The sequence below is a fragment of the Anticarsia gemmatalis genome, chromosome 9 (genome assembly GCF_050436995.1).
Source record: "Anticarsia gemmatalis isolate Benzon Research Colony breed Stoneville strain chromosome 9, ilAntGemm2 primary, whole genome shotgun sequence".
In the NCBI taxonomy this organism is placed as follows: domain Eukaryota; kingdom Metazoa; phylum Arthropoda; class Insecta; order Lepidoptera; family Erebidae; genus Anticarsia; species Anticarsia gemmatalis.
In genome coordinates this window covers 9,502,238-9,526,445 of record NC_134753.1, presented here as the reverse complement: position 1 = coordinate 9,526,445, position 24,208 = coordinate 9,502,238, and the positions used below count along the sequence as shown (strand labels likewise).

The 24,208-nt window shown below is 35.3% G+C and overlaps 1 protein-coding gene across 1 annotated transcript in view; it reads right to left on the bottom strand.

Annotated features, from left to right (window-relative positions):
• Window positions 1-22,211, bottom strand: part of LOC142975577 (uncharacterized) — a 109,457-nt gene extending 87,246 nt beyond the window's left edge. The window contains exon 1 of the mRNA XM_076118512.1: window positions 21,907-22,211. The gene's annotated coding sequence lies outside the window, so the exon portion shown is untranslated. The remainder of the gene's footprint in view (window positions 1-21,906) is intronic.
• Window positions 22,212-24,208: the final 1,997 nt, after the last annotated feature.

Below are 24,208 nucleotides of genomic sequence, written 5' to 3'. Positions count from 1 at the left end.
GGCTGCAACCGGAATAACCCTGTACCCTGTGTACCGGCGCCACCCCCAGCGCACTCCGCACTAATTATAAACACTCAAAGAACGACTGGTATCAATGTACACTGATACAAAGACAGAGGCAAAGCTGACCCAACAAATGACGGTTATTTGTCTTAAAAAGACGAACGACTTATACTTAGTTTAGAATAACTGGTAACTTAATGGCAAGAATAACTTCGTGTTACACATTGTGATTTTTAATTTTGTGCTCTAAGTGGAGAAATAACAAGTTGACATCAGCTTAGCTTCAACAGTTCAACTAGTAACTTATCTTCCTTTATGTTTCTGTGGAATATTTAGCAAAATTAAGTATTTGCAATTTCAAAAGATTTTTTAAATATCTCTCATTAAATCCAAAAGTGAATGAAACGAAATTTAAAATCTTGTATTCGAAGCTGTTGTTTAAATCTCGACAGTAAGTTTCGATTTAAAAATGTTAATTTTATTAAACCCCAAGGAAATGCCTGAACAATCGCACATCTTAGATAAGTTCTTTCGTATTCTTATTTCGATATTATAGTCTTCGTATCAATGTTCAAATCACGAACACCTTCCAACATACTGATACAATTGCTAGCAATACGAGTAGGAGAAAATACATTTTTCTTAGCAAGTAAATAAAATAACTTGTATTTGGCTATATATACTCCAGTTAAGATAGTTAACTAATGATATAAATGTGGCTATGCTTTAAAAAATATAACATATATTTTTTTTGATAAACTTTAATTTTCCCATACTACAGTCCCCCCGTTTGGGAGAAAACCCTTGCCCAGTAATGGGACAGTTACGGATTAAAAAAAGTAGTAAAGTCAGTCTTGTACAGTCATAGGAAAAATAGGCTACTATCACATGTATAGAGGAATCTATCGGGTTAGTATTTTTATCGACAACGACAACCTATTTTTACACACTAATAAAGGCCTATATGAGGCTTCATATTTAGATATTTCTTGGTATAAAAAGAGACTAATAATTTTATTTATAAACTACGTGTTAATAACGGTACCGAGTATAGGTGTGTTTACCTTGCTTACTTGATATTCAACTACCCTGCCGGCGCGCGGCCGCCTCAACTACCGAGAACCACTGGCCAGATGTTATGATATTATTAATAATCCTCCTTCCATAACATAGCGCAACTACAACTACTAGTTTAATACAAAATAGTTATTTATAATTATTCCTTGAATGATGCCTCGTGGAAAATATAAAGGATATTACGGTTATCAGAACTTACTTTTTCTCACAATTTCACACAACACGCATAAATTTTACTCAAAGCGGTTCAGTAGTTTAGCTACTCACTATTAAATTACAACAAAGACATAATCAATGGCTCGGGAATTCTTGACCTTAGCAAAACATTAAAAACAAATGCGTTACGTAACAACAAGGGCCAATATTATTTACCTATTCTACTTAGGTACGTATTTGAATACGACTTTATACGTACATAGGCCTTATTCTTTTTCCCAGGTTTCACCTCAAAGTTCTGAATGTCGAATCTTAAGGACATTTGCACCCCTCACAATTACGCGAATTCGAATAAACTACACTTTTTATATCTTTATCTCTAAAGAACTTTCTCTTGATGATACAGAAAATGTGGTCCATTATCAAGGAATATTAAAGAGAATTTATACATAAAGACTAAAAAAACATCATGAAAACTTCCATTTCTTTTACAATTATTTATATTTTCTGACTAATACTGCAAAACACTGTGTCGCAGAAATTAAACACTGTATACATTTTCGAAATGGGGCATCTTGGTTACGAAGTATTTCTCCTTCAGCACTTGCAGTTTTAACACCTTCAGCTAGGAAATAAGGTGCTTAACCAATAGTGCTGAAGGAATACTCCTTGCGGCCACGCTCCATGCATGCTGGATTACCCACATGAGATATCATGTGGGGTAATATAACATAGATATTGATCATTGCCTCGATTCTCTACTACTATCGACTACCGACAACCGACCTGTCATCGAGAAATTTTGTATGAAAATCTGATCAGCGCCTCTGGCGGGTGTCGTAGGAAAACTTTTGGCAGTACATTCTAAATGTCAAAATTTCGATAGCTAGCCGGTTGTCGGTAGTCGAAAGTGGTACAGAATCGAGGTACATATCTATGTTGTTACTTATTTGATGCGCGATTGTCTTGAAATATGAACTAAGCGTCACGTGATCGAGTTCTGTAAGCTAACATAGGTATAAAGACGAGTTGTGCAAAGGACATAAACTCAATGCTGAGTCTATTAAACTTTCATAACGTTCCCCAAGAGGGATGTGGGTATAATCGACAATAGGTACGAGCGATCGTATCTGCTGTTCAGTTTTCACTTAATACGTTCACAGAAGCGTATGTTTTAATCATTGTGCTATGACGAAATACGCGTTATATTTAGAAATATTGCTGTAGAAAATGGATAAGATTACGCTTAGAAATGAAATTGCAAAAGCAAATCAATTAGTTGACGTTTATCAACACTTATCCTTGCAAGGAAACCTAGAGCCAGTTTTGTAAAACAGATAAAAAATCTACTACAATTTAAAAAGCTGTCAAAAATTCGATTAAACGAAGGGTCAATGTAGAGACAAACAACCCTATGTGTGAATATAACCCTTAAAATTCCATTTTATGAGCTAACTGCTAGATATTTAGAAGTGGAGACACCAAGCCATAGAATAAAATTCTGTAGGGTGTATAAAATGTCGAATACACGCAAAATTATTGTCATCACAAAGTTAATTTGAACAATACGAATAAAAAAAAAGGCAATAAACTCGCCCCTATGGTTAATGACGAAATGTACGTATACATATTTCATACGCCTTTGCCTACACTATCGGGTATGTGTGTGTACAAAAAAAACACAAAAACGTTAAATTAATAAGGAATTTAAGCAACTATATACTTAGATATCGCTGTACAGTCTAAGGCTCGGTTCGCATTGCATGCTATTTGCGTGAGAGACCCAACGGTCTCACAACTAGTACAGTAATGGAGTGTCTATCATGTGTCTAAGATCTTGCAACAGGATACCTGATCCTTACTAAACTATATCTAAGTATGCAGTTATGTTTAACGCTATTGTGTTTATTTCGGAATTTGCCTTTGCCTCTAACATTTTGTAGCACATAATATAATAATATATTTTATCGTGATAAAAATATCCATCTTGCTCCAATTTAAACGTCTTTTTGTGCAGGAAATCTTTTCTAATTTTTAAGATTCGCACCACACTTTATACAAATGTATACATTTCAGAAGACTAAGAGTCAGTTTTAAACTATCTGTAAGATAAAGTGACAGCATATGTATAAAAACAACTGTTGAACTTCCATCTAATCAGGAAGCCGATATTTATCTGTTGCACGATTCAGTACAGTCGGTACTTTCGAGTACCGTAAATACATTTAAAATGTACTGCAAAAATAGTTTCTACGACGTCCGCTAGAGGCACTGAACCAATTGTCATACAACATTTTTCGACAGCTAACTGATTTTCGATAGTCGATAGTAGTAGAGAATTGAGCTACTGTAACAAGCATTAAAAATCACTTTTTACGAAATTACTGTACTTAATTGCATTCAGATAGACATGTATCACTAAAATTGATGTACAGTACAAAATAAAAACAATTATCTGGGGGCACGGAAGTGCCCCCGCAAGTCGAGCAAAAAAAAAGTGGCACGGCCGTAACATCCTTTTCTCGAAGCAATTCGGGCTATTTTTGACACCCCTATAATTTCGTTGTGGATAAAACAAGAAGCCTGGATTTTCAGCAAATAATCAGTCATTGTATAAACACGGTATATTTAAAATTTCAGTCAATTTGAACCAGTAGTTTAAGAATGACAACTTGTTAAAATTTTGAATTTTGTCACTCACTGATTCACTGACTCACTGACTCACCGATCATCAAAAGTCTAAGGTACTTCTAGCAGACTTAGAAGCTTAAAATTTAGAATACAAATAGGGTTTAGTGTTTTAATCATGGGAAAAATTCTATATTTTCTAATTTCGGTCCAGTTTTCTAAATACACCAACTGCAACAATAACTTTGTAATCCCATATAAATGTAAAAGATTACAAGGTTACATTTGCAGTTAATGAAATCAAAATCAAAATCAAATCATTTATTCATTTAGGTCAAGTGCTGATGAATGAATGAATTATTATTACTGTAGAAAATAAAATAAATAGGTGTAAATAGGTACCTACTATATGAGGCATAACGGGAGGGGGTATAGGGTGGGTAAGGGTGTTTAGCCCATGAAACTGAACAACATTCCCATAGGAAAATATGTTGAATTATGAAAAAATAACGTCTTTCCATACAAATTGGACTTATGTTCGCTCTACAAAAAGAAGTGAGATGCCACCAAAAACATTCTGTAAAAACCTCAAGTCTCGCCGTAAAAAGTTGTGAGATCAATATAATACCAAGTCGATTAATCTATTTAGTCTCTACTTAAAGGACCTTCTGTCTTAAGTTATTACGTATGTTATTATCATGCCAATTAAAAAAAAAATATCTATAAAACAAATAGATCGACTTGGTCATCGCGAGAAAACACAAATTCGCCAATAACATTTCAGAAGCATTAACTAATCAAATCATGCGATGACCAGGTCGGTCTATTTGTTTTAGAGGTATTTTTTTTTAAATTGGCATGATAATAACATACGTAATAACTTAAGACAGAAGGTCCTTTAAGTAGAGACTAAATAGATTAATCGACTTGGTATTATATTGATCTCACAACTTTTTACGGCGAGACTTGAGGTTTTTACAGAATGTTTTTGGTGGCATAATAGTTTACTGTTACAAATTTAATTTCACTCATGTTTTAATATTTATATTTTATTATATATTATATTTAATGAACATGAATCAAAAACGACGATGTAAAATTAATCGCTACATGGAACAAATAATTCATATTATTTCTGGATAGTAATTTCATTTTAATTTTTATGTCCGATGTTGGTTTATTTTTAAAGTCCCTCAAACAAAAGACTGGTTTCTTTTTGAGGTATTACTTTAACTCTTTACTGTCACACTGTTGGGCAAGAGTATACATTATGTATCTCATCTATACTAATATTATAAAATTGTGTTTGTTTGTTTGTTAGAACGCGCTAATCTCAGGAACTGCTGGTGCGAATTGAAAAAATATTTTGCTATTGGATAGTCTGTTTATTGAGGAAAGCTATAAGCTATATAACATCACGCTACAAATATTAGGAGCGGAATAGCAACGAAAAATGTTTAAAAAACGGGGAATATTTTGACCCAATCTCGCATATGTGACGCAAGCGAAGTTGCGCTGGTCAGCTAGTCCTAAATAGAGGATATAAGCCTTACGATTCGTCTTTATAAAAGATGGAGCTTAAATTGATCCATACAAAAATCATGTTAGTGTTGGTAATATCGCACTTACACACTCGCAACAACCAATTACAGGATGAGTAGCCGTTAACATGTGATACGGGTGATACTCGGCCTCCTTACACATGCTAAGAGATCGTTAAGCCTTTCTGGCTAGCGTCACTGGCACTACGTTCAGCGCTAACGTTCTAATAAAACCTAATACTTTTTCTATACACTTACAAACTATGATACTCATTGTAGATACGTATATCGCATTTTTTGCTCTACGTATAAGTTGAGATCCTTAATAACTGGTGCTTCTTTTGGGTATTTTAACGAAGATGTGCGGAAGCGCTATAAGTATGAAAATATAAAAATCAAACAGGATATGAACTATTGTCATATGAGCCTACCTCATTCGTTCTATGTGGGCACTTTTTGGTAGACCTATTATCTAAGTTATCCAGGCCTTTCACAAGAACTAACAGCAGTTATATTCATCGATAACATCGGGACCTACCTGCTAACTATACACCATGAAAACAGCAATAAGAACTTATTTGTGTAACGTTCCTTACCAGGTCTTTTTAGTAGTTCAACAAGACCTATTTATAAGCTCTACCTTATTTGAACTGTTGATAAATTCGCCAAGATTAAAATAACATTGTTAACTTTAGTAGAAGCAGCAAGTGTACCTTATTTCCAACAAAGCGTATTGTTACCAGAAAATACATACATTCAGAACTGCGAGTGAAGACGAACAACAAAAGTTTCGGGAAGGAAATTAGAAAACTAAAATGTTATCTTCATTTGATATTCCACATTTGGTCTCGGTTCATTTCTAAAGAGCATAAGGCTAGGAGCACTCTACGTCGTGCATTTTAAGTAGTCTGAAATTTTACTACATACCTTACATACAAATAGTACACGGGACCGTCAGGTATATAAGGACAACGAAACAAAAGTAGTATGGGGAGATGGCTTAGGTTGCCACGCCGATATCATTGTGTCGGGAGGTCGTGGTTCGATTCCCACACGGAACAATTATTTGTGCGATCTAAAAGTAATTGTTTCGGGTCTGGTTGTGCTTTGTGTCTGTTGTTGGTATGTTTGTAAAAACCTCCGCGACACAAGAGCAATTATTAGGGCAAGAGTTGTCTTGCAAAAAAAAGCAGCAAATTAAGTGCATCTATAACAGAACATACAGAGGGGTGGTCACGAACTACTTGTCTCTATCAACAATTTTTGTACAAAACTAACTCTTTCTGAGACCAACATTTATTTATACCGACTAATCCGAATACGACCGTGTTTTACGAACTTCGAACTGATCAGTCGAAATTCGTGAACGTGACAAATACCTGACTGGTCTCGGTTAGACGGTATGGATGCGATTTCGGATAGGTACTTCACTAACGCTGGACACATACCGTCCAACTCGCACGTATTGACTAACCAGACTTATAGTTTGTTAGGTAATTTAGCAATCTGTAACGTAGGCACAATTCATTGCCTCAATTCGGCAAACGGTAACCGGAATTCTAGATAGATCGGCCGTTTCCTTTAGTTGACAACCACTCACGCAACAATGAACTACGTACTACTCCAGTCATAAACTATTTGCTAACATAGAAGTAAACATGTCCAAATGCATAGTCGCGTCAACCTTGCTTTAATATTTAATTTGTTAATTGCATTCCTGCCACCCGCGAACGCTTTAATTTACGTATAAGCCTCCCCGTTATTAACGTACATCCACGCAAATTTCATGTTTAATACACAAATGTATGTAGGCAAAGTAAAACGGTAAAGGTTGTACGTTTATCAAAGCTTTGTACTTGGAGAAGAATAATACAGAAACATTTCTTCAACCGGTCCCCGGGAACATTATTGTAATTGTCGTACTCTCACGCATGATTGCACAAAAAACATTGTTGTTATCTCACATCTAGTACCCACAATAAATAAACTGACCCATCGCTACATAGGGGTTGTTTAGTTAATTCATGACTTTTTAATTTCATTACATCCGTCGCGCTTTAAGCAGATTAAACACAAATTGAACGAGTTGTGACCGTGGAGTTGTATTTGGTGAAGTAATTATTTTTTGTTAGGGTATTCTGTTTAATGGGCCGCCGACATGTGGCGGCGAGCGGGGCGGCGGCAGGGCCGAGGGATTAACTGTTATAACATCAGTCCAGCCCCAACATATGGAAAACTTGTAGCGACGTCACGTGACCACTGTAATTGATACACACACATTCACGCACACACACATCATCGCAGACATGCTCGTCATTCCGCTGACATCAGACACAACAATTCTAATTTATGATCATTATAATTAACTAACAAAAAACTTTCCGACATAAAATCCCTTAAGGAGTTTCGCCCCAATTTGAATTTTTAAATATTTATAAGGAATTAATTTCATGAATTCAGTCGTAAATTAAAAAAAAGGAACGCTTATTTGTTTACTAAATTACTATTTAGTGTCTCCATTTATATTGTGAAGATAAATGAGATAACATATCGTTAGGCGTATTGTCATAGTGAATTTATATTAATATACAAAACACCGCTAATATAGAATTGTTCGTGGTTTATCGGGACGTGAAACTATGTATAAACTTTAACAGATAGAGCCGCTATGTGCATACCTTGTCAATTAGTAGCGTAACGATGCTAAACAGCCCACCCGTCATTGCTTATAGCCAGTTATAATACTTCTACATTTGAAACTGTGCAAGTTTCTTGCATAAACTTCTAATTTATATTACGGCAGTCAACTTTGTGTGTTCAATTTACGTAGAACGGCACGCGATCGAGAGGATTGCACCTAAATTTGGCATTACCATTCATATGGATGGCTGGGCGAGTCAATTATACAGCATGGCTGCCATACGCCGCGGCGCGTCGGGTGCGCGCAATAAAACGTCCACCGACGCACGTTCTCGATCACTTTGATCGGCCCGGATGTCACAGTCGTTTCCAACTGTTTCGCCAAACACTCCACCAATAAATACAGCTTAATTTTAGAATAATTCGCTCCACGGGACCCACGATTCATAGCGCTATAAAGTTATCCCTCGACTTGTTTATTGCAAAACAAATGTAACGTGTCACACGCCCGGAAAAGGGCTCCTGAATAAAATGAGACGTTATACATCGAGGAACTACGCGAAACTATGTCATAACGTGATACCGAGCAATAACGATCCTAGTTTGATAATTTCTTTATACAACAGAAGGTAAATATTTTGTATTTATAAACGAGGAACGACGTATCCCTGTAATAAACAATATTATACGTAACGTAGAAACAAACAAAATAAAAACCACTTTGAAGACGTAATAATGTAGAGTTTTAATCTAGAAAGAATTTAAGCATCGAATATCCGAATAAAAAGTGTACAGTACGAATACAACGTCAAATTCAATTAAACGTAGTAGAAATTCGAGGAATCCAATGGATGCCTACACCAATTATTTGGATCGTTAAATTTAACTTTGACTGTATCATTAATTAGCGACAAAAAGTTGGTGTGCTCCAATATTTTTCAGTGGCTTAGATATAAATTGTGTAGTACGTGTGTATAAATAGAATGTTTATCGTGTGTCGGTGGCGGTGCGGCGGACGATAACGACGGTAGTGAAGCGCGCAGATGTCGAACCCGCACTCATTTGCGACAATCGCCGCTGCCATTGAGGCCTGATTGCTTAATTGCTTCGTTTAATCAATTGACCGCTTGAGAAACGCACTCCCGCCCTGGGGACGCTACTCGGTTATTAGTAAACTGCTCGGCTCAATAAATCCACTGGTTAAACGACGCTTTTATTAACCTATCCGTTGACATCCACCCACTGCTATTAAATTCTAATACAATTTGTACAAAGGAATTTTTGACTAGTCGGAATAGTAAATGGTCGCCCTTGGATTGCTTCTATCAACTCGAGCGATGAGTACACGTGTGTTTTCTTTTTCTTGAGTTTTCTTTGCGATAGATAATTCAGCTATCCGTCAATCAACTTCCTCATTAGCAATGTCCGGAGTACATAATGAGTGGTGGGGAAATGTGGGAGGACTAAGTGTGTGGTTCCTGTGTGGTGTAGGTACAAATCAATCAACCCTCAGTCAACGTCCACCTCAGAATCTCGCTATCTGTCTTGTGGCTAAGAATACACAAGCCATTGTTGTCTGTACGTGTATATACCTAGACGCCTACTACTGATAGCCACCTATGTGATTATATAAAGAAAAACTAATAAAACGGATATAAAGGATCCCTATTGTGAGTGAGCTATCCAAAAATTTTTGTTTGTTTTATACCTGTGTGTATGCAGTAAATCGAATGCGACTGAAAATCAACTTTAAAATTATTAACTCAACTGATGCTACGTTACGCTTAAATACTTAAAAACCTATAAAAAATTTGGACCGCAAACAAACTCAAGAAGTGCCATTAATAAACACCAATTACGAAAAAAATATTTGGGAGCGACCCTAAGTGACTTTTGAGGAGCACTCTTAAAAACCTGAAGCACTCTAGACAAAGATCTCTAGAAAAAGTACATAACCACTGTGCATACAATAATTAATTAAGCCAATACTGTAAGTAATAAAGTTGAAAAGTAAAATAAAAGGCGTCAGTCTATGAGTAAAGCGTGCTATTCAAAATATTTGCTTCGCTCCTGATTGCATTTCTGTTGTTCCAAGCTTTCACTGGCCAACGGTTGGCTGAACTTGGGCGAAACTTTCATTAATTATCCAAGTCTAGTCTAGTAATCCATACAGTAAAACTAGTTAGTGCTACAGCTAATATTTTACCTTAGCGTTCAATTGATTCTCGTAGAACAACTGTGAAGGCTAACATTTGGAATAGTAATTTCTATTGTGTGAAAATTGTTGTTTGAGGAATGCTTGCGATGTTTGTACTGTATTAGTATCGTATTGATTCGCTATGAACGTATTTAGAATCGAGTGGTGCGGTTGCTAATCCCTTTATGCCGAGTCAAAGGCCAAAAATAGAATAGAAGTAGTCTATGAAGGCAGTGGCCAAGTTGGAGTTAAAGCTTTATAACATTAACATATTAATCATGCGGAGTACATTACGGTTTAATGTTCTTTTTACAATGGCCGACTTTAGTATGAATTAGGTACGGCTTAAGGTGTTTGTGTCACAATAGGTTAGCAAATTGTAGCATTTGATTAAGCTCTAAAAAACTCAAGAATACCGTTAGCTAGTTTTTCTTTTGTTCAGTTGATAGATGGTTAGTTGTTAATTTTAGTGTACTTGGTAATTATGACTTATTTCTAAACAAGCCGTATTAAAAGTTTTCTCACTTATTTTTTCATCTTCTTCATTATAATAAATTAATGTTTACCGTCTTCCCTTTTTTGATCGTGACGATATCGTATCGGCGAATTTAAAAAAGCTCTTCCGCATAAGACCGATAAATGTTAACAGCCCGTTCTATTCTTACCCGACGGTTTCTATAATAATGTTGTAAAAGTATAAAACAAAATAAGCTATTTCACGAACTCGCTCATCAACACGTAACAAGGAGATAAAAAGTTTGTTAGAACAACTTGAAACATGTTATAACTACCATAACGGTATCAGTCGATGAATTTCCTTGAATAACAAAGCCTTACGGAAGGGGTATTATGAGAGCAAAATTACAGTCGCTACGAAAGAGAATACGTTACCGCTTTGTATAGAATACGCTAGTTAGATTTCACTGCTTGTATGTTCTTGGAGGTAGTGTAGTGCATTGCTTTAAGATGCTTTACATGCTAGCGCTTGACGGGTGTCTTAAATTGTAATCGGACTTCTAAATACTAGTTCTTGTGTAAATCAACGACGGTTGTTTTGGAGGTAGTTAAATTTAATCTTCGTGATTATCTATACTTCTATACTAATATTATAAAGCTGAAGAGTTTATTTGTTTGTTTGTTTGTTTGAACGCGCTAATCTCAGGAACTAATGGTCCGATTTGAAAAAAATTCAGTGTTTAATAGCTTATTTATCGAGGAAGGTTATAGGCTATATATCATCACGATTCGACCAATAGGAGCAGAGTACCAGTAAAAAAGGTTAAAAAAACGGGGAACATTTTGACACATTCTCTACTATGTTACGCAAGCGAAGTTGCACGGGTCAGCTAGTAAATAAATAAAAATAGTTATTTAAAACTAAAATTATACATATCTTACATGCAACGTGTATTAAAAAAACGACACTATCCGAAAATAGACAAAATACAATTTAAAAAGCAAAGGTTTAGATTCCGACACGAGATCACAATTGCGTATCAAAACACAATTGCAAAAAGGTAATACGATTACCAAAGGCATTATTTTAATATCAAACTGCTGGCAAAATTCCCAGAATTATGAATACCGAAACATACGAATGTAACAATGAAGCCTCTGAATAGTTTTTGATACCACACCACATATAATATAATAAAGCTTAAATATCTCTCATATGACGGAAATCAAACTAAATAGAAAACAAAGCCATGCATTTGGAAATTCTAAACCATATAATACCACATATCCATATACCAATGTTTTCAGAATTGGTTCATTAACTAGCTTTTCCTCGAGACTTCGTCCGCGTGGGAAAAAACTTCTTCTTAACCTGTATAGTATTTTTTCTACAAATGGAATACAATTATATTTTAATCAGTTATGCCCGGTTTCTGAGTACATTTAGCGGTAGTTTATCTTTTCAATAGCGTTTAAACTCATATAAAAATACGCTTTTAAATAGATAAACTACGTACTAATGTACCTCAGAAACCGGGGGTAAGTCAGTGGTTGTGTAAATTAACACATTTTTTTTATAAGAATGCCAAAAATCGAACGCTTCACTTTCCGAAAAAAAAATAGTTTTAATGAGAAGAGTGCGTGCATGTCTCCCCTTTAATCGTTAAGAAAAGGCTGCGTACAAAGTCGTTTCGTATGCAATTTACTTGCACCCGTATGTTACAATTAAACCGTCGCCGACACTATTTATAATGGTTGCTCGCCGATGTTTACCAGATCGATATCAAGCTCCGACACATTCTCTCATCAATTGATTCAACTATTTCTGGAGTCTTTGTTAATCCAAGATACTAACAGTACATCCTCTAAGAAATGGTACATGAAATTACTTTAATTGTCGTCAATAGTGATGAACGAACAACCAATTATTTCACGCTAACGAAATGTCACTAATATTCAGAGCAACAGCTGGCAACATTTCATTTATTTTTTACGGAAACGATAAGTGAATTATTCGGTTTTCTTTGCATGTAAATATTATTTTATTTTATTCACAGCTAATAGCAGCAGTATTAAGGTTGCGGTTACAAGCAAAATTACAGTTTAATAGGTGTACCTATATGAGATCCAGTTACTATAAAAAATTGCTGAAAATCTACAAAGGTCGTTCGTAAATTTGGTCACAATTGAATGTTTAAACAGCACGTAACTCGTCAGCTCGCAGCAACGAATACATTGTGTCGTGTAGTAATAGTTCCTCGTGCCGGGACTGTTGATCGAGTTCATTACACCTCGTAAGGGTGCTATTAATTAACGTTTACTTACACTTGTTGTTAGTTATACGAAACCGAATCTACCTGCCGACGCTAATCTTCTATAAGCTTATAATTATAATATGACTCCAATTACATAGTGTAAATTGATGTTCTATTATAATTAGATAAGTGAGCCGCGTAGGTTTGCCTGCGTGGGTTTCGTTTTGTTTTGTACCTGTGAACTTAAACTTAAATGCCTTATCATTCACAAGTAAATGGATTGCCGGCTCTTATAAATAGGAACGGATGAATATCAGTTTTTCCACGAACCAATTGCCATCCGATGTCGGGGTTTCGAAGAATAAAAACCATTTACTACTTAGTGTTTATTCACAAGCCAGATTCAGAATTCAGTCAACAATCGTGCAGAATAACGTTAAAGTAATTTCAATGAAAAAACGCTTTACTGCGCTTTTTATGAGATAGATATTCGTCTAGAAATATTTTATCAAGCATTTAGAGCGACGTTGTTCATTAAAACATTTGCTTTTTTAATAGGATCGCACTAATTTTAATACAAAAGGTTCTCTTGTGACAGACACTGGAGCGGTTCTTAGAAGTAATAATGCTAAAGTAGGTTATTAGTGTCTGTTGGTTAGGGTAGGAAGAGAAATGCAGGTGGCGCAAACAACGAAACTTTCCCAGCACTAGTCTACTAGGACAGACGGCAACGCGAGACTTGGACTTATTATAATAGGAGCGAGTCTTATAATTTAGTCTTCGCAGCCAACGAAGAATGACTTTAAGTTGTCCATTCCAAATGAATGAACGGGATAAAATTATTATTGAAACACTTCTTTAAAACCTTACCTCGGCTTGTACAGCACGAGTAATTAAATACTAACCCGCGTGGAAAGTTAAGCCTTATCATTGGATTTATTGAATCGGTTTTAATTAAATAATACTTATTTATTTTCTATATTTATTGTGTACTTTAGTAGTGTCTACTTATTGATGACATATTTATATAAAATTTGAATGATTTACTTATAAACCCGATTAAGATAATAATATGTGATTAAAACGTGTGGCAACTTTCAGCTATTACCTGCAATTACCATAACATAACCACGCTTCAATCATCAAATTGATTAACTATTACCTCTAGAGCCTAAATTCACTACAAATTATCATGCTTAGTGGCTGAATGCACAAAACCAAATAAGCCGGGAGTCGATATGCCGCAATTTCACTCAACATTTTAGTTGCGTACTGATTTCAATTAGGTGAGTCCGTACGTACTCCTCTCTTGAACCCAGAGCTGTTTAAATCAAATAAACCGCATTTACAGAATGAAAAGTTTATTCGCTTCTAACCACGTAAAATAATACCACAGAACTCGAAAGTCTACATAACTTACTACGGTTTTTGAATTTAAATTTAGATAGAGTTTAGTCGAAAAGCTTTCGCTATAATATTTAGTTTTATACATTTTATTAATTCAACTTTATGCATATTTTAAACCTGTTTTCACGAATATTTGACAAAATATTATTCATGTTTATTATTTGAATCCTAATTATTCGTAATATAATAAAAGTTGTTGAAACATTGAAAAGTCATTCGATGACACATAATTAAAGGCATAATGTTATTAGTTTTTGTGATATCAGAAATAAAATTCTAGACTACGACTAGATGTTAATTAAAAATTAAAGCACTGACAACATCAAAATTCCATTACTTTATTGAAACTGTATTTACGTTTGTGAATTATGAAATCAAATAATACATATCTATAATAACTAAGCTAATAAAATAACCATCTATGCATTACATAATAATTCGATCTAAAACATGATTTTATTAAGTTTATTTTTATCGCAGGAATACAAACTTTCCAGTATTATTAAGTAGTAAAATATTTTCACTCATACATTTTGTATTCAAATTAAAAAAAAACTTTCGATATCCCAAATCTAAACCATCTTCATTCTGTTTTACTCATTCTGGTTTAAATTATTATAATCTCTGCGGTCAACATTAACAAAGAGAGCTCTATTAATTACGAACTTGAAAGCTTTAAAATGCGTCTACTGTAACCAAGCTCAGTCAAACGTATGACAATTTTTGGCAAACTAGTTTCAATTGTCGTTTAAAATGTCTGCATAAGCGTTTTTACATTGAAAGTTACAAACTGCAAGCCCATTCAGCTATTCGGCAAAGTGGCAATGTACTTTCTCGCCAACCCTTCTAATTAAGTAAAGTCCAAACGAATTCCAATTCAATTCAACTTGTCTAAGAATACCGAACGCCATAGTTTGAGAGGGACAATTTATTTATAAGACGTTTTTTAAGTCTTTTACTAAAAGACTTGATAAATCACTCGATTTTAAAAATAGTTTAGAAAAGACGGAATACTGGTTCTTAATAATGACAAATAGATAAATAAACGACATTTTGTTTTCTGTCTGCATCTTTTTTTCTGTCATCATTTTTATTATGATTCATCTGTCATTAGGGAAAAGGGAAACCGAGCGAAATTGTAACGTGTAAAATTTGCTTTCCTATTTCTAATCGCTAATTTGTTATAACATGCCAAGTCAAATGAATGTTACTAAATTCTTATTGTAAGCCGTAATGGTATTAAAGGCTTACAAAATGACTGTTACGTACAAATTACGTAATACAAGAGCAGACCTAAAAACACATTGTTTCTGTTCTAAGCGAGTACCAGAAAAAATACGTAGCGTACCTAAAGCTCATTTATGTTGTAAATGCGTACAAATGTATGTTCTCACACATTTCAATGGAGAACATTAAAGATAAAACCACTACATTTCCTATTCTTTGTGTTTATATACTTAACTAGCGGACCCGACAGACGTTGTCCTGTCCACACGTATTTAATTTGAAAATTTTTAACTTTTTTTAATAATCTAAACCATTCTCAGATCCTTGAACACACACAAAAAATTTCATCAAAATCGGTCCAATCGTTTAAGAGAAGTTCAGTGACATACACACTTACAGAAGAATTATATATATAAAGATATTCAGTCACTTCCTTGTTTCCGTGAACGATTAGCGCGCGGTCACGGTTGGTCAACAGATGGGTGACCGCTTGATATTTAAACTAAGTCTGTTGATCTATTTGCAAACACAATCCTAGACATTCTCCCCGCGTTTCTAAAATGTGTATCTTTAATGAATATAGGCAACTATATCTCGAGAAGCTGTAAGATTTTTATGCGTAAAGTTGCGGGAAAATTGTAGTTTTTCTCAGAAGGCAAAGTAGATGTTTAACACTTTTGTGTGGTCATCGTTATTTCATAGATTACTATCACTGACAATTTGTGAGCATCTAGCTTCATGAAAATTTCCTTAAATCGATGTCAAGATAATCCCGAGAGCTTTGATCTCTTATACTTAAACGGTTTCTACTTTTGGTTGAACCCCACAAATTCCTTCATTTGTAACAGATCTACACAATATAATAGCAGAAAGTATAACTTCCATTTCTACTAAGACTATCAGACTTAAGCTACCAGTTTAAGTATATTCCAAGGAATTCTCCTACAATATTGATAGTAAGGAATAAAATCAACACTTCCGAAATTTCTAGAACTCTATCCAAACTTGCTAGTTTTGAGAAAACTATAAAGACTCCGTTGTCAATATAGTTCGACTCTCTACAATTGGAAGCATCGATTATCGAGAGTTTGAAATAAAATAAAATGTACTGGCAAAATAGTTTTTACGATGCCCGCTAGAGGCACTGACGCGATTGTCATATTTTTTTTTTCGATAGTTGACGATTTTCGATAGTTGTAAAGAATCGAGATACATTAATGTACGTATAAATCTCAATTAACATTCCAAAGCTCAACCAGGCAATACATCTCACAGTGTTAATAAATCAAGCATCAATGTTTAATTTATTAATTCCTAAAGAGGCCTAAATATAGCACTCAGTGTATTATTGGAAGACAGTTAATCAACGACCACTTTACGACAAATAGAGGCTCATTTAATACAACGGTAAATATTAGCTAGCAGGCGTGTAATCTGACTGCACACATGTCGCGATTGGCACCGAAACTGCGTCATTTCGAGAATAGAATTAGTGCTCGATGAATTAGACGATATTCAAGCTGGAATGTGCATCTGACAGTCCGGCTTAGCACTTAATTTTGACTTTAAGTGCTGCGGATAGTTTAACGGTGTAATAATTTAATATTGTCAGAATCATAGATGTTGCTAAAGTCGCGTAAGATTCATGAAAACGGTGATTGAGGAAATGTGGTTATAATTTTTGTGGTCTATAAAGTGATGCCAGTTCCGTGATATGTTTTTTACCGTCCCCTTTTCCTATTAAGTCCATTATTAAATATTTCTTGTCTCCACTCTTCATAATTATAATGGTTAAAATACTAGCATACGACCCTGATTTTTTATTAATCACCTTACGACTGCATAAAACCGCATCGCTTAAATTTCTTTGCATTATTTTGGGGTTCTGAATTCTTCTGATTCATACAATGAACCTCGCGTTTCATAATAAAGCACTAGTAACAGTGCACGGTGTCACCCGCGTGGGTTTCCCAATTTATTTATAGCGGTTGCCTTTGTCCTATATTCGTTCTTAATCACAATTCGATTCGATTGAGGTTCTATTATATTTCTGGGCACGGAAACTCTATATCGGTTTTATTAATTGCCTTCAATTAAATCAATATTCAATTTATTTAATAAAATATAAACGTAGAAACATAATACCAAGAAAACTAGATAACAAATCGTTAATCGATTCCCTGCACTACCAAAAGACTTAGCGATTGGAAAAATATATGAGCACCTAAATTAATTAAGGAGCTTAGGTGAAGTGGGTGGACAAAGAAAAGGCTGTCTTACAAGGAACATACGGTTTCATTAGATCCTTAACTTAAGGTTTGTTTACTTGAGCCGTTCTTTTGGGGAAATTGTGCGTGTGTAGTGATGTAAGACACAAGGGACTGATTACATTTGTTATATGTTGGAGCATCACTACAACTCAGTCAGCTAAACTTGAGGAACAACTTCATCATACGTCGGCGTGGAATTATCGCAGCGCTGTACTTTGCTTACGACGTTAGGCACTGATTATGAGAGAACATGGTAAGTTTGGACTTATTTGCCTTTATCTATACTAATAAGTTCTAAAGTTTTATTTGAACCCGCTATTTCTGAAACTACCAGTAGGATTTAAAGAATATTTTTGTTTACGATAGCCACATTCATGGGGCAGGATAATCTAAATCACGCTACGGCCAACAAAGGCGGAGGTAGCACTATAAATTGTGAATGAATTGCAAGTAAAACTGAGGTGCACGGTGAGTCCTTTATATTTATATATCTTTGTCACTGCCTCTGCGGTCGGTAGTATATGCCGTGTACTGCCGCGTAAATGCTCTCGAGTTCGAATCCCGGGTCAAGTGAAAAAGTATTGTATGAGTTTTTTATTAAGAATTTCCCGGAAATTGCCCGGTGTTAAGTTGAGGTCGTAGATGTCTAGGAGAGTACGTATAGCCGACGGTTCTGCGCCTGACCTCTCACTGGTCGTGTCCGTTTAACCGTCCCACCGGGCTATGAGAGTAGTGACAGTGTGACTGTGTATTGTGCACACACTTGGACACTATAAACAAAGTCCAGCACAGTTGGTTGATTTCAATGAAACCGGCCGCCGTAGCCGAAAATCGGCTAGGAAGGCATTATTATATCTTTGTTAATTTAAACGAAACAATGAAGGTAGTCCGAAATACGAGGTAGTGAACTACTGTCATGAGTCCATACCTAACATAGTCACGCTTTTAAGCTTAGCTGGAAGAGTTAACCGGATTATCGTGAGAGCTAATGCTGTTCATCCCACAAAGATAGTGAACATAATTTAGTATCGTTACCAATACAATTTGTGCTGGAAAAAAAATCTATGTGTTATTTTTTAAATATAAATTGATATAAAAATATGTTTATCAATCTTTTTTAAGCCAAATTGACTGTCACGTATCTTGTTATGAGATTTACACAACAATAATATAGTGAAAACAAAATTTTTGCGTGTATAAATTAATAAAAAATAGTTATTCTATTTCCCTGATTCGTTTTTACCGCTAAAGTGGTGAAATGTAACCCGATTCTGTACTACTATCGACAACCAGCTAGCTATCCAAAAAAAATGTATGAATATCTGCAGCGCGATTCTGAATAGTCAATACTTTTGAGTATCGAAAGCTTGACATTTAAAATGTACTGCAAAAATAGTTTCTACGACGCCCGCTAGAGGCGCTGTACCAATAGTCGTACAATTTTTTTCGATAGCTAGCCGGTTGTCGGTAGTGATAGAGAATCGCGGTACTGATCAGCGTCTCTAGCGGGCGCTGTTAAAACTATTTATGCAGTACATTTTAAATTTTTGACTTTCAATACTCGATGTAATATTGAGTATTGAAAGTCAAAAATTTGCTACTGACTGCAGAGAATCGCGCTGCCGACAGATTTTGTATCGATGAAGAACAAAAACAATAATTAAAACTAGAAATCAAATATCGATGCGGACCAGCAACCGATAGACAATTTGAAATATAGTCATTTTTTTATTTATGTTGCATTTTATTTTCGTAACTGTATGTCAATAAAATGGTTAGATATTTTTAATCAAAAACTGCTCAACGTTTGCAGTCATGAAATGTTCGGAAATGTTTATCTATATTTTGTAGCACACAACTATTTTGCGTGGACTGGGAATTGAACTCACTTTACTCGGTAAATTCGAAGAGGAGGGACATTATTTCTTCTTCTAAAATTTATGATAAAAGTTATACTTCTAACTTTATAAATTGTTGCTAATAATAACTAATCTAAGTACATAAATGTATTCTCTATAACTGCTTTACTTTTTCAATTCAGTAGATGGCTAAAAGTGCAGATGGTCCGTTGACGTGTGATGACCGATGACTAAAGAGAGTTTATTTGCAACAAAACAAGCGAACATATAACAAAATAATAAATAAGTGATTTCATATATTGTTACGAGCATACATAAAATCACGCCCTGTTACCTACTATTATAATAAAATTTACTTGCATAACTGCATACGTTTTAATGTATGATACAATACAACTATGATTAATGTTAGAAGTTTGCTTACCCCACATTTTCTTTATACGACTTTTGTATATGAAGTAACATAAATAAATAATTCCATCAACTGGACAATATAACAAACTACTTAAAAACCTAATGTAAAATCTACTTGAAGTATTTTTATCAATACGCTTGATTGACCGATACCTATAAATAATTTGCAAACTCAGTCAACTGTAATTTAACAATGCGCATGACTTTAAGAAGTACTGTAGTCACACGAATTCAGTAGCGTGTTATACAGTCGGTACTGTCGAGTATCGAAAGTTTGACATTTAAGATGTACTGCCAAAATAATTCCTACGACGCCCGCTAGTGGCGCTGATCAGATTTCCGTACAACACTTCTCGATAGCTACCTGGTTGTCGGATTGGTCGAGTCGTAGAGAATGGAGAAGGCTAATATTGCAATTTCGATGTTCGATAACTATTACACTTATGTCTTTTTATTATTGATTGTTTTATTTTTTAATTTTCTTATTATGTTTGAACGTTATTTTTGGCCCAATTAATTATATGTCCTTAAATTCCTGAATTTGCGGTAGTAGCGAATCGTAGACTATTAAAATGCCAAACAAATTCGAAAATAGCTCGTCAATAAATGAAATTGTCGTAAGAAATATCGGAGATTTCGTATGAAGTTTCGATTTCGTTCAATTATAGTAGCCTACAGATCGTCTTCTGGCTATTGCGAAAACAACCATTTGATAGTTGACAGTGTCCAGGCGGTCGCAAGTCTAAAACAAGAGCACATGGAACTTTGATGAACGAAAGGGCGAGTAATTTGTGTTCGCGCATTCGTGGGTTGGATTCCCAAAGCACGGAAAAAATTTACGACCTATAAAATTTTGCCCCATGCCTGTGCTTTTTTAGGATATCGTTTTATAATAGCACCTCAAAGGGGATTCGGGGGTTCTCAATAAAAAATATTTAAGTTATAGACACAAAACATTATTATTATATACAGGGTGTCCCAAAACTCAACGATAATCTGAGACTGGATGAAAGGCCAAGTTATACCAGTTCTGGGAAAAAGAAATCCATATCGCTTAGTTCAGCAATAATAGACATTTTTAAAAAAAGCTAAAATTCCGAATTTCTGTTTTTTTTTAAATGTCTTTATGTATACTCCCTATCCAGCTACTTACGCTTTCGCCCTAGGTTCTTAGAGTAAATGTTGGTATGTAGAGTTCACGCATGATTGAGGACTATTCCAACAATTTTGACATGGAGCGTTAGTTCATAAAAATGCAGAGAAGTCTTAGTCATGCGCCCGTATATCTGGCGCGCAAGTGTTATATGTCTTGACTATTATACTTTCTGCTGTCACCTCATTGTGAATGAGGTGACACTAAATATAAATATAATAATTGTATTCAAAATCGTCGTTCCGTGTCCACTGCATATCAATTTATTATTCAGAATAATTAAAAAAGGCACCGTTAATATTTTATATAACAAAGCAAGGTAATAAAATATAATAACAATACATTCATCACTAAAATATAATGCATGTGCATGCATGCATGGTGCATAATTTTGTTTTACGTTTGACCTACGTTTTATAATTAACCAAGTATTATAGTTTTATTCAAAACATAGTGCCGCCTCAAATAGAATTCTGAGCTAGCCTTATGCATAATTTTATTATTTAATGCACCTGCATGCAGATATTTTTGTAATAATATATTTTCTAGTATAAAAAATTTAATATGCTTTTTTCTGCTTATTTAACTAAATTTCTAAAGTAAAATTTTCCTTTTTTACTTACCCATTAATCATTTAAAAGTCATCCATTACTTTATGAACAGTGAATATCCAATATAGAATTGAACAGTTTCCTTAAACTTTTAAAAATCACAAGATTATTCTACGTCACAGCACACTGTATGAAATAAATTGCACAAATTGCATCCAATTTGGTCCGGAGCACTGCGCACTTTTCCTCACAGTTCGTAAGTTCGGCAAAGTTTACGTAGAGTCGTAGACGTAAGTAGTAGAGCGTGAGCGGGTGACACCGTGCGGAGGCAGCGGCCGACAGCGCGCGAGTGAGCCGAGCGCCGAGCGCCGAGCGTAGAGCGGAGAGCGTAGAGCCGCCGCGCGCCAGCTCTACTCACTAGCCACCGCTCGCTCATCCGTTACCGCCCATACGCCTCAGTTCCACCCTCCTGTTGCCTCTACCAGCTTGTTCATATTTCACTCGCGTACTCACTACTGAATTCAATGATCTGTTATTAAAAAATATCCGACAATCCACTTGTTTAATATTTTTCGTAATTAACGCATCCGTACATTTTATACTTCGCTCAGAATTTTCAGATAACAAGTCTCGTTGCGCAGACAGGTTAATATCATTATTGTAGCACTCGTAGAATCTGCATGAAGTCGGACTTAAACGCGGTACTGTAACAAATTATTATTGTTCACGAAATAAGATTTTATGCATGGTTATGTAGATGAGATAGCATTCAGACGTGGAGCTAGCGGAGAATCTTGAGTGTACGCCGTACAATGTGAGAGTAATTTGAACAAACTTGTGCAGGGAATATTGCATTTTTTGCCCTTCAGTTATACTCAGTGAAGTTTGAAATATTAGTCAGACATAATTGGCTTCGTGCCGAATCAAGAGCCACCAACTGTCGTTGATGTGTTGTGTATACGTATATCGGCTGCGGGCTGACGGCGTTCGCTCACTGTGCGGCTGAATTCCATCCATCTCTCGTGAAACATTTCAACAATTTTAACACCATCAACATCGCTTGGTTTCATGAATGTTACTCGTGTTGTGCTACCTTCAAAATTATATTTACATGTTAAACCGCCTAAAATTGGCATTTGGTGACTAAACCAAAGCCGTTTTTAATAGCTCAAGAGTCGGTAAATAGAGAACTCCAACTGTAACTGCAAGTAATGGAAATTAATACCAAAATAAAACAGCACTTCTTACTGGAAGCGATTTTTATATTTTTCGTATACTGTCTAACAGAACGAAACAACTATGATAAATGCGACAAACGATTACATTACATGCTACGCAGATCCATTGTATTTGCAATTATTCCCTAATAAATAATTCAAGTGTACAACAACGAACCAAATAATGTTGTAATAATGCGTGGAGCGCCACATATTTTGGCACTTATCTCTTAAATATGGTGGCTGTCTGTTGGGGCGCTCCACGTTTTCAATTTCACTCCAGACACTAATTAGCTCTCTCTAATTACTAATCACTCCTTAGAGGACTTTAACCGGTTACGTAATATATAAACAACCATCCTCCCGCGCCTGGCCGCGATATTTACTGTTAAACTTTGCCATCCCATTACTGTAAACAGCTGTAAAAACAAGATTACATTTATATTTAATCTTTATGAATCATACTATAAATACTTAAAGTCAATTGATAGAAGTGAATATTGCTATACGCTCGCTAACTGCCACTACTTATGTGTGTATTCCGAGCCCGATGCGTTTTAGTGGTTTTGAGCATTTCGAGAGGGATCATCGCAGCGTGCGTTTAATAACCGTATATTTCCAACGTAACGTATACCGCGATGTATTATGCACACGTGTAATCCATCAATTTTAGATGACGAAGGAAATAATAGTCCGTTAAATGAAGTTGACAAAAGACAGGTACTCGTAACCCCACGTCGTCGCGATGTTAACATAACTATTAACATTGTTCGCAGTCAAAGCTTTCAGGTCGTCGGGGTCGACTGACAGTTTCACTACGGGGGACGAAAACTTTATTGAAAGCTTATTTGTATTTATAATGCAGGTTACGCTCAAATACTAACGAGTTTACGGATTATTTCGCATTTAGTGTTAATATTTGAATATGTTTGTGACCTTCGTGATAATGTATCGGATTTACTTTCAAAAGTTTTGAGAACATTGTCGTTAATTATATCTTAGTCGTGCATTAGCGTGCGATTAAACATGTACATGTAAGTGTTCCGTGGCTGGTGACGTCACAGAAGTTAGCTCCGAACATATCTAACGTGGCAAGACGGCTGCCATCTATTAAGGGTATCTGGAGCAGTGTGAAGTGCCATTCTACTTGCTCCGAG